General features: G+C 46.4%; 1 protein-coding gene across 1 annotated transcript in view; it reads left to right on the top strand.

Moving 5' to 3' along the window:
* Positions 1 to 11698: 11698 nt before the first annotated feature.
* LOC123103166 (uncharacterized) overlaps positions 11699 to 12228 on the top strand; it is a 9263-nt gene continuing 8733 nt past the window's right edge. The window contains exon 1 of the mRNA XM_044524663.1: positions 11699 to 11966. The gene's annotated coding sequence lies outside the window, so the exon portion shown is untranslated. The remainder of the gene's footprint in view (positions 11967 to 12228) is intronic.

The following is a 12228-nucleotide window of genomic DNA, read 5'->3' as shown; positions in this document are numbered from 1 at the left end:
ATATTTAAAAAAAATACAAACATTTTTTATTTTATTAAAAAATCAAAATTGGAATATTTTTAAAAGTTGAACGTTTTTTTAAAATTTGAATTGTTTTTAACACGCCCATCTCATAAATCTATGAATAAAATTTTAAAAATTGAACATTTTTAAAAAGTCAAATAATATTTGAAAACCATTGACATTTTTTGAAAATGCAAAAATATTTTGAAAAATGCGAAAAATGTAAGAAATTTTTGAGAAAAAATTAAAAGGGAAGGAATTTTTTGTTTCTGAAAAAGTCCGAAAACGGAATTTAAAAAAAAACTGGAACAATATATAAAATCATGAACATTTCTGGAATAATTAGAAATTAGTTTCCGAAAGAGCTCACAGTTTTTGAAACTCCAAATAGTTTTCAATTTTTTGATTTTTTTACAAAGGGACCTTATTTGAAAAATAAAAGAAAAAACCCAGGAAACCCGGTAATTAGAAAGAGAAGGAAAAACATAAGCCATTCCCAAACCTTAGGGAAGGTGCTCATAATAACCGGTAAAAAAACAGAAGGAACCTCTGGAAGGTTTGTAAAACCATTGCATGCGCTAGCTGATACTGGGTTGGCCCACCCGAGCGCTACCATCGCATCTCTATGCGAAACCTTGTCAGTTTGTTGTTTAACTAGTGGTTGGGGCGCACCCTTGTGCGCCGTCTGTGAGGGAGTTGGGGCGGTACCACGTGGAGTGCGCCCCTTTACCTTTCTTATCTGTGCTAATGTACACACACATTTTTATTTGCATTTGCAGATCTGTGTAACACAGTTGTATGAATTTAATTTGGTGCAACTAACAAATAGTTGTTGCACTCACAATTTTTTTTTTAATCTTGTACAAATTTAGCATGGAATCATCAATACCTAAGCAAAATATGCAGGCATACAAAGGTAGTTCCCATCAAACAAACCACTACAAAATATGCTGGCATACAAAGATATTTCCCCATCAAACAAAACACTACAATATGCCGCACTTCCAGCTCTCGACCTCCTTTTCTGTCTCTCCAGCACCGCGCGCCAAGAGACAACGATGAAGATGCCACATATTTCTTCTCCTCGTCCTTATCCTCGGTCCCACACTCCGAGGGAAGAGGACGAAGGCACATACTGCTCGACCTCGTCCGTGTCTCCGGCGCAGCGCGCGACGGTGCGAGGATGATGGCGGCGCCTAGACGGGTGGACTCTAATCACAAAATATGTTACTGAGCACGATTAAGGTTGTAGTTCATGTGCGTGCTGGAGAGACAAACGGCCATATGATACATACCTGATCCAGAAGGTGTATTTGCAGTAGGGTGCCCTGAAAGCAGGAACAGACGATGTCGCTGCCACAGCAGCTAGAACATTCTTAGCAGCCTGTGACACAAACACAAATAAAAATCTAGCTAGACGGATAATATATTTGGTATTAAACAACGGTGACAGCAATCGCCACCCGTAAATTAAGTGGCTCGAAACTGCCAACCCCATCCATGTATAAACCGTCGTCAATCTGAAACGCAGTGCCTTAACTTCTGAATACCACAAGAAAAGCATTTGGCATTATTACTTGTGAAAACAAGAAAAATAATTTGCCATTATAATTCGTGAAAACTATTTCTATACTATGAAAAAGCTAGCATTTTCATAAATCAAAACTGATTCTGAAATTCTAACTATGATGACATGTACATAAATAGGTGTAAAATTAGCAGTTTAATATATTCTAGCAAACAGCTAGCTCTCTTAAGTCAACAACAGGCAAAGATTACTACCATGACAATGTAACTACATGATGTTGAGCTACTTCAATTACATTGGAGAATCCAGCACGCAAAGCTTCAAGAATCTGTAAAAAAACTAATAATGAAAACTTTGAGAGTTATGATATTTATATTAGCTGATAGGAATAAACACAATAACAATATGCAGGAGCACAAAACTAAGATGCAGTTGAGTATACCTGCAAAGATTAGAAATATCATCAACATAAGCCAAGTAAATAAGGGTTCAGAAGGGAAATAAACAAATAAAGCCGTATGGGTTACCTTTTAGCCAGTCTCTGAATTAACAAACGACACCCTTTCACTCAAGACAAGATCAATGATTAGCTACGTAGGTACTCAGCTAGTCCGTTGTGTCTGTTTATTAATTTACAGTCAAAGTCAATTGATCATTCCACTTATGAGATAGAACAAATAATTAGCTAAATAGCTATTGTACCAAAACCTACGTATGCACCAGCAGAAGCACTGAACTCTACCTCATCACCTCGAGTGTCTCGGCGCTCAACTTGAATGACCATAAAAACCATTGTATGGATCGTGCACCTATTTGAATGATCCATCTAGATTAGATACATCAGTGATCTAGTTATAAGGTGGTAAAAAGAATGATCTTCTACAGAGAAGGCATATGTTCTTCACAATCAAAATACTAATAAAGGGCAGCCCCGCGCATGTACCTCCCCGCTTGCGCAGGGTCTGGGGAAGGGTCCGACCACTTTGGGTCTATAGTACGCGGCCTTTCCCTACATCTATATAAGAGGTTGTTTCCAGGACTTGAACCCGTGACCTCATGGTCACAAGGCAGCATAGAAAGATAATCTGATACTGCAACTATGATAATTAAGATTCTACATTACATCAAATATCAGTTAGTTCATTATTCAACACCCAGTACAGGAGTAAGAAAACTATAGACCTATTAAACATGATATTGCAATTTTTCCTTATAGATGGAACTCAAAATCTTATTAAATGACTTCGATATGCAGTCTTATAATATACGATTACAACGATATAATCATGAAGAACAGTGGCTTTTAGGGAACATATTTTGATCATTCCAGCGGTAGTATGAGAAGAAAATAATCCTTAAGAACCCAGTACTAATATTAGAAGTATATTGGTATCACACGCATGCATAAAAACTCAGTCTGACAGTGATTATGCTACAATAAGTGAATAACCACCACTCATTTTCATTTTCCCAATATTCTAGTAGGACACTATTTGTAGTTCATCACGATTTAAAAAAATAAGTAAAGCAAACTCTGTGTAATAACTATCAATTAAAGACATGTATACCAGTGGGAGATAGACAAGTAAAACAAGTTTTTACAAGAGAAAATAGCACTTACATCTGGTCTTTTCATATGGTCCTGCTTCAGAACTGGTAAAATTAGTGTTGCATCCATTATCTCAGCAATTGCAACAACATTACATATCTGCAAAAGCACCAAAGATTGGAAATGAACAAATGGGTCTACATTGCTGAAACTCAGCATCATCTTAGGAGAATAATTACCATTGCCCGCTGCTCAAGCAATTGGCATGATACTCTTAGGTAGGCACGTAAACACATATTAAACTTCAGAGTTATCATAAATTTATTAGGTTCACCCTGATTATGCTTAAATAGTAACCGGCCTCATAGGAAAAAAAATCTTAGGTAACAATAGGAGGATAGCAGCGGATTGCACCATATTTGTGCCTAAGCAGAAAAAACTATTAGACCATCAGAACAAGTATTATTTAGTAATCACTGAAATTAAGGAGAGGAAGGATGAGAAAAACAGAAGTGCATACATACAGCTATATGTTGGTAAAACAAACATACGACAGGCGGGCTAGCAAAATTTGGTTATATATGATAATCATCAAGTCTTCATAATTGACGATCAGTACTAACATGTGGTTCAGTGCCCTCAGTATGTGCTTATAAATTGTCGTGATTCAGCAATACTTTTTGTAATAATGCGAGAATTTTTTTTCTAGAGTTTGAATTACTAATTGGAAGCACCCTCTCCACATGTCATACCTTGTACATCCCTAGCAGAAAAAGTCTCACCGGCTGTGTATGCCGTTGCAGGAAAACTACGTCCCAACATCACACATTGAACTGATGATTGTTGTTAAATCAATGTGTTAATAGAACCTACTCTTGACAGAACTACAGAAGTAACCTAAAGAGAACTATAGAAGTAAATATCTCTGACTATTTACTTCAACGGAACTACAGAAGTAACCTAAGTATTTACTCTAACAGAACTATGGAAGTAACCTAAAGAGAAATGATTTTCAGAAAGCATTTTTTTCTATAGCGACATGTTTCAGTAGTCTTCTGCAGCCATACATAAGTGTTATGAGGTATGTCTAAAATGCCTTTGGCCCTACACGCATACTATGAATGAACATTTGTCCATCCTACTAATATCTTAGACAAACAAATTGAAGGAATTAAGTAAATCGTCAAGCATCACCTGGCTCGGAGCACTCAGCTAATCTACAATAAGTTCAGAAATGAATATCCTTGGCAAAGGTCCATATATACGAGTTCTGGTGTATCCATCATTGTTGGGAAGGGAAAACCATAATGCTCTTAGTTTTTTCTGCTGGAAACCTTAGTTCTTCACGAGACTTGTAACCAAAACCAGTAAAAAAGATATCAGCAATTGAGTTTATACCATAACCATCAACCTGCAGTTATAACAGACATGAAATTATCATCACAATAATCGACATCACACAACTGTGCATTATTTAACACAATGCTTGTAGCAAGCAAACTAAATTTTAAACCCTGGCCACATCATTAAATAGTATGCATTGCCATTTCTCACAAGTATCAAAATCTATGAATACCATTATGGCATTCCAATAGGTACTAATGTTTCAGTTTTAAATTATCCACAAAAAGATTCTAGCAAAAAATCATAGGACAATCTATAAGAAGCAGAAGAGTCTTTCTTGTAAGTGCATGTTAAGCTCGTATGGTCATACCGATCGCCCTGGCTTTCACACCTCTCAGACGCTTCACTTGGCTGCACATGTACTCAACACTTCCACTGGAAGTGGCCTTCCTGTCCTCCTTGTAATTTCAAATCTCGGGTATGATGGTTCTGTCCGCCAGCCTGCCACTGGTAGGATCAAGTACTCTACCAGGTCTAGGGCGTATGTGGTAAGGGAAGGATGGAGGGAGACGTGGCGAGGATCGGGCGCGCCGGCGGCAGGGCGTCGTCGCGGCTAGGAGAAGGGCGGCAGCTAGGGCTGTTGGCGGCTAGGGTTCCGGCTCCTCAGGGAGCCAGGCAATAGGAGATAATATTCTTCTTATTGCTTGCCTTCAAAAAGAGTCTTACAACCTATATTTATATCCTAGATAACTTGTAGAAGAATCAACCTAAGATAACTTGCCTAATCTGAAAATAAAAACTAAGATAACTTGCGGGCCTAAGCCGGCCGGCCATAACACTTCTCCCCGCCTGCACAAACAGCTCGTCCTCGAGCTGCAAGGTGGGGAAGCGCTTGCTTGAACTCTTCGAGGTAATCAACCAGCGTCAAACACCTTCTCGACATCTGGGGCGGCCAGGTCAGCGGCGACGATGTCCTCCGGAATGTAGTCTGCCACCTCCAGGTAGAAGAGTCGCGGGCAGGCGTGGCCGGGCTTGTAGGGTTCGTCGCAGTTGAAGCACAACCCTTGGCGGCGACCCTCGAGTATCTCAGCTGGGGTGAGCCGGCGGAACGGGCGCCCCGCGGTCGCGGCGAGGGGTGCCGCAGAAGCCTGCACAGGCCGACCCTGCGCGGAATCCGGTCCGGGTAGCGACCCAGTAGTCTGGGACGGTGATTCCTGCTGGATGGCCACCGCGCGGCACTCGAACGCGCGGGCGTAATACATGGCCGACTGGAGATCCTGGGGTCCCCGAAGCTCCACGTCCATGCGGATATGGTCCGGTAGACCGCCCACAAATAACTCGGCGCGCTGAGTGGCGGAGACGCCCGGCGCGTGGCACGCCAGGGCCTGGAAGCGGTCGGCGTAGTCCTGCACCGTGGATGTGAAAGGTAAGCGGCCGAGGGCCGCCAGTCGGCTCCCGCGGATAGGAGGCCCGAACCGGAGGAGACAGAGCTCCCGGAAGCGCTCCCATGGTGGCATGCCGCCCTCGTCCTGCTCGAAGGCGTAGTACCAGGTCTGCGCTGCGCCTCGAAGATGATAGGACGCGAGCCAGGTGCGATCCGAAGCGAGCGTCCGCTGCCCTCGAAAGAACTGCTCGCACTGGTTGAGCCAGTTGAGGGGGTCCTCCGTGCCCTCGTAGGTGGCGAAGTCCAGTTTGGCGAAGCGAGGGGGTGTCGGCCCGCCGTGCCCGGGGGCGGCCGTAGTTGCCGCCGGCGCGTATGCTGGGTCGGGAAGCGCCGGGGCGTAGTTCGCCGAGCTGGAGAGGTGATCAAACCGCAGGGAGGGCGTCGGGTGTTCCGGCGCCGTGGAGTAGACCGGCCCCGAAGACGAGCCGGTCGCCCAAGCGGGGATCGGCGATGGTGACAGTGGAAACTGCACCTGGTGCAGGGGCCGACCCGTAGCCCTAGGCGCGGGTGGTGGTACTGTCGATGGCGGCGGCGCCTGGTGGAGCTGCACCGGCGCCTGCGGCGTGGGGGCCGGCGGTGACGCCGGAAGAAGCTGCTGGGTCTGGCCCTGCTCCGAGGCGCCGGTGCCCAGGTTAGGGCTGGGCGGGGCCGGTGGAGGACCCTGCTCCGAGGCCGCTGGAAGGTAGGGCGACGGAGGATGGCGCGGCCGGCGCGGTCCAGGTGGGCCACTGCGGCCCCGTGGTGGCGAGAAGTGGCGGGGCTGCCGGCGCGATCTACGGCGGCCACTGCGCCCAAGGCGGCGGTGCGGCCGCTGGGGCGGGGAGCGCCGGGTAGCCTCCGGTGACGGCCCCCGGTGCCGAGTACCACGGAAGCGCCTGCTGACCCGCGGCCATGGCTGGATGGAGTCCGGTGATGGCCCCCGGTGCCGAGTACCACGGAAGCGCCTGCTGACCCGCGGCCATGGCTGGATGGAGTGGTGGGGGCGGCCCGTACGGACCTGCCAGGTAGAGGCGGATCCCTTGAACCGCGGTGACGAGGTCGTTGAGGACGCCCGCCATGGCCTCCGGCGTGAACTATTGCGGCTGCGGGGGAGGTGATGGCGGCGGCGAGTGTTGGACGGGGGCCTGTGGCTGCCCTTGTCCCGGCGTGGTGCCGGGTGCCGTTAGGACCGGCGCTGAGAGCGACGCAGTGGTGCCCGCCGAGAGCGAGGCCGTGACGCCCGGCGCAGAGGCGGCGGTGGTGGAGGAGTTGGCGGGCAGCGGTGGTGGTGGCGGTGGAATTGGCGGAGACATGGTCGAAACCCGGTTACCTGATACCAAATTGGTAGGATCAAGTACTCTACCAGGTCTAGGGCGTAGGTGGTAAGGGAAGGATGGAGGGAGACGTGGCGAGGATCGGGCGCGCCGGCGGCAGGGCGCCGGCGCGGCTAGGAGAAGGGCGGCAGCTAGGGCTGTTGGCGGCTAGGGTTCCGGCTCCTCAGGGAGCCGGGCAATAGGAGATAATATTCTTCTTATTGCTTGCCTTCAAAAAGAGTCTTACAACCTATATTTATATCCTAGATAACTTGTAGAAGAATCAACCTAAGATAACTTGCCTAATCTGAAAATAAAAACTAAGATAACTTGCGGGCCTAAGCCGGCCGGCCATAACAGCCACATTCTTCGATTTCCACCAAACAATTCACTGCAGCCTTGTAGACCTCTTCACCCCATTCAACATGTAGCTCTAACAGATCGACATCAATCTCGTAATCGCACAAGTAGTAGTAAAATCTCAGAAATTATCATCTCCACCAAATGACGAGGAACGCAGGCTATGGTCTGTACAAAACTTGAGGTTCAGTCAAGATAGTGCAGAAGTACCTTAGGGATATTGGTGTTGCAGAGACGGTGAAGCTTTGCACTATTGTTGTTTCTGCAAACCTCCTTCACAAAAACGGGAGGATGAAAAGCCTGTGTACAAAGAAGCGTTCGTGAGGCCAACACAGGGATGCAGAGAGGATAGCCTTCGGAAATGAAAGAACAAACTGATAGGCCAAAAGACTAAGAAGGGGACTGAGAGGAACACTGAATATGGTTGAAGAAATAACACCGAGTATGACTAAATAATTTACACTGAATATGACATATGACTGAACAAATAACACTGAATATGACTGAAGAAAAATTGATAGACTCAAGAAAAATTGATAAACTGAAGAAATAACACTGGATATGACTGAAGATAAACTGATAAACTGAAGAAATAACACTGGATATGACTGAAGATAAATTGATAAACTGAAGAAATAGATAACACTGAGTAACAGAGAAAACTTCCACATTTTCCTGTGAGCTGGAGAGTTCAAAAAATAAAGAGCCACACGAAGCTATTCTCACCTGATTGCTTGGTTGCTCACATTCACAATTCCAAATGCCTTATCCCGAATCCATTTGATTGCTAGTACTGCACAAAGGCAGCATCCATCTCCAGTGATTGTTAAATCCATCACCCCAGATCCATTCGTCATGCTAGAGTTCATAATACCAAATAAATTGCAGCAACAACAAGCCCTACGATCTGCAAGAACCTTACAAAATCAATAAGTTCAGGGATGGGGGCAAGATCTTAACATAAAACGACCAAAGAATCTGCCACACGTCGCCTCAAGCCAGGGTCTCATCGACATCTAGATGCGGGTATGGGAAGAGAAAGAGGGCAGGGAGAGGAGGAAGGTAGTACTTGTGTGTGAAGGAGAGGCTGGCCTCAGTGGCGCTCGTGGTGGCAAGGACGACGATGGTGATGAGGCACCCTGCACGGCTGCACCACACTCTCCTCCAGCCAGGCTCCTCCTCCGGCGGGGCCTTGACGTCCTCTAGCTGCCGTTGTCCGGGCCGAGCTCCGCCTCCGGCGACTTCTTCGCCGCAAGTCCTCAAGTAGAGGGAGAGACGGTGCACGTGATCGATGGCTGCGCGTTCCCCTGCTCTTTTACTCTGGCGACAGCGGCGCTGACTTGGGGACGTGGTGATGGAGGATGGCGGCGACTGTGCGAGGGAGGAAAAGGTGGGGGGAGAGAAAGAGGGGGAATTGGAGTCGCTCGCTAGCCGGTTTAGGGTTTCACCGTTATTTTTTTTCTCCTTCTCTCGTTCGGTAAACTCGACACAGCAAAACCGCCAGGTGTACACGCCCAGCGTGCGCCCATGCCGCGACTGTTAATGTGTTTAATTTGTCACTAGCACAAATATCCGTGCGTTGCAACGGGAGAAAACACTGGTTCTTATGAATCGAAATTTGCCAAGTCGAACACGGTCTAGTTGTCTGCTAGTGCTCCATATCTTCTACCAGAAACTTCCATGTCCACCGGCGTTGATGTTCACACAACCACAACTGTCTGACTCCATCTTTAGGGCAACTATGTTATGGGCAAACGGTTAGACTTGTACTTGCTTTAACTACAAAATTAAGTAAAAGAAGCAGACTCCATAATACCACATTCTCTAGAAAAACTAATTATGCATAAGAGCACAAGCTTATTGAACAATAACACAATCTCCAAAAAAAATAGCCGTTTCTTTTAGGGCTATACACACAGAAAATAGCGAACTAAAAATCCTTCACAGAGAATGCACATTGATATTGTCGGATATTTGGATAAAGAAATGCTTATGGTGACACAACCGATATATGCACATAGGATGATTCTAGGAAGCTAATTGTCTATTTTTATGAACTAAGTGGGCCTGATGTACTATTTTCTAGTTAAGAACTTTTACGCAAAATAAGTAAAGAAACGGGATGAGAAAATTAATTGGGGAAGCAGATGATTGAAGATCTAGGCCATACGTATGTGTTTTGGCAGCCAACCAAAAGAGCAGTGCATCTTCGCCATCATGTACGAGAGCAAGCCCGGCGTCTCGTCCTTGCCGAGTCCACCTACAACTCTGCTATGGAGCATCAAACATGCCCTCGCGGCTGTGTCCGAGCATCGTCGTCGTGTCCGACTACCACTCCGGCGTGCAGGATTACATCAACTTGTCTTCACCGCTGTGTCCGAGCAGCCAGGTGTCTCATCCTTGCCGTGTCTGCTAACAACTCCGGCATGCAGAACTGCATCAACATGTCCTCGCTGCTGTGTCCGAGCAGCTAGGCGTCTCGTCCTTGCTGTGTCCGCCAACAACTCCGGCATGCAGAATTGCATCAACATGTCCTCGCCGCTGTGCCGAGCAGCCCGGCGTCTCGTCCTTGCTGTGTCACTATGTCCTCGCGCCGCTGTGTCCGAGCAGCTAGGCATCTCGTCCTTGTTGTGTTGACTTACTGTCCAGCCCGGCGTCTCGTCCTTGCTGTGTCACTATGTCCTCGCGCCGCTGTGTCCGAGCAGCTAGGCATCTCGTCCTTGTTGTGTTGACTTACTGTCCGAGCAGCTAGGCATCTCGTCCTTGTTGTGTTGACTCACTGTCCGAGCAGCTAGGCATCTCGTCCTTGTTGTGTTGACTCACTGTCTGAGTGACCCCGCACTACCGACCATGCTTCCTTTCTCTTGTTTTTCTGTGCTTTCTTTCTCTTTCTCATCTCAATGTTCTTGCCATGAGGCGGCTGGTTGATGTTACAAAGAACTTCAAAACGTATATAAATTGATGAGAATCGATTTAAAAAGGCGAGGTGGGACTATTGAGAAAATAATAAACATGCACCAAACTATTCTTTGCCCCTGTCGTAAGTCGAGGTGTTGCTGCCGAGCTGACAAGTATTTTAGAAAGAAATAGCAAGCCAACCACTGCACAAAAAAATGAGGTAGCTCAGTTGGCAATGAAACATAGTTCCCGTGTGTAAGGGTGCCACTTCGACTCCAGTTAAAGGCAATTTTTTTACAGTGTCGCTGGTGGTAGTTGGGCTGTCGTACTGTTTTGGGCGATAGATGGGCTAAGGCCCAGGCGGGGGCGACCAGACCAGCAACGGACGATCATCGTTTAGTACCACCTCACCACCTCGTACGTGACTCAAACAAACGGCAAAAAAACTAATCGCGGGACGAAACCAAGAATATCACCTTACTTTAATAGTAGGTATAAATATAGATATAGATATAGAAATAGGGTTTCACATGAAACATGTGTGCAGGCACTTAAGAAAAACTTCTTGACCGCTAACATACTGGCCCACACGAGATTTTTTTTTTGAGCATAGCCCACACGAGACTTACTTTCTGGAGCAACAAGGACTCTCCCTTTCTAGGTAGATTATAGAGAATGTAAAGATGTAAAAAAATCCTATTTTTTGCATATAATTATGTAAAGTTATTAAATAATTTCAAATAATAAAGGTACTTGTCAGCTTTATTCCATGTTATGCCTTACTAAACATCACTTTGCAGGCGTGTCTATGAAAAAGCATCACTCTGTACACAGTAAGAGAGTTTTATTCATTATCTATGGACTGTGTCCTGATATATTATACTGTGGAGCCCATGCTTACTTATTTTTATTTTCTTTAGAAGCCTATGATTGCTGGAATTAAAAGGATGAGCTAACAAATACAGCAGAAAACCGATGTACAGATGGAAATTAAATTCACGAGCACAGATCACGTGGCTGAGAGCGATCAGTGGGTCTGATTAATTATCGAATGTAGGCCATTTAAGCAGAGAAAACGAAAGTTGAAAGACGCTCTAATCTTTATCTAATAATGAAGGACGGAAGCTTTTATAGTTTTTTATAGATCATCTATTTATATCCGTTGATTTTATTTAACTATCTCTACTCTTAATGAACGAGTTGGTTGAATAGTCCCCCCACTTTCTTCTGGTTTTTTTTCAACCGGTTTTTTCCGTCCCATCACCCCCACACCAACCCACCGAGAACCCCGCCCACACAGGATCGGCCTGCCGTAGAACCTCATACCCCGCACCAGATCTCGCCGCCTGAGTCCATCTGGATCTCCGCCTAAGTCCATCTGGATCTCGCCGCCCGACTCCATCTGGATCTGCACAGTCCACAGCGCCGCCGTCGCGGAACCACTCGACAGCACCGCCGCCACGGAACCACTGGACAACGCCGCGGCCGCGAAACCACGACAGCGACATAGGAGTTCCCGTGGGCGACTCTGTACGGATTCAACCCCAGGTATGAACACCCAGGCTTTGTTTGTTATGCATACTTGTACAGATCAGAACATATACAACTGTCCACAAATGTAATACATGATAACTTCTCTACTCCTAATGGACGAGTTGGTTGAATAGTCCCCCCACTTTCGTCTGGTTTTTTTTCAACCGGTTTTTTCCGTCCCATCACCCCCACACCAACCCACCGAGAACCCCGCCCACGCAGGATCGGCCTGCCGTAGAACCTCATACCCCGCACCAGATCTCGCCGCCTGAGTCCA

This window comes from Triticum aestivum, chromosome 5A, assembly GCF_018294505.1.
Source record: "Triticum aestivum cultivar Chinese Spring chromosome 5A, IWGSC CS RefSeq v2.1, whole genome shotgun sequence".
In the NCBI taxonomy this organism is placed as follows: Eukaryota; Viridiplantae; Streptophyta; class Magnoliopsida; order Poales; family Poaceae; genus Triticum; species Triticum aestivum.
Note: the sequence above shows the minus strand (reverse complement) of the source record. Positions and strands in the feature narration are given on the sequence as shown.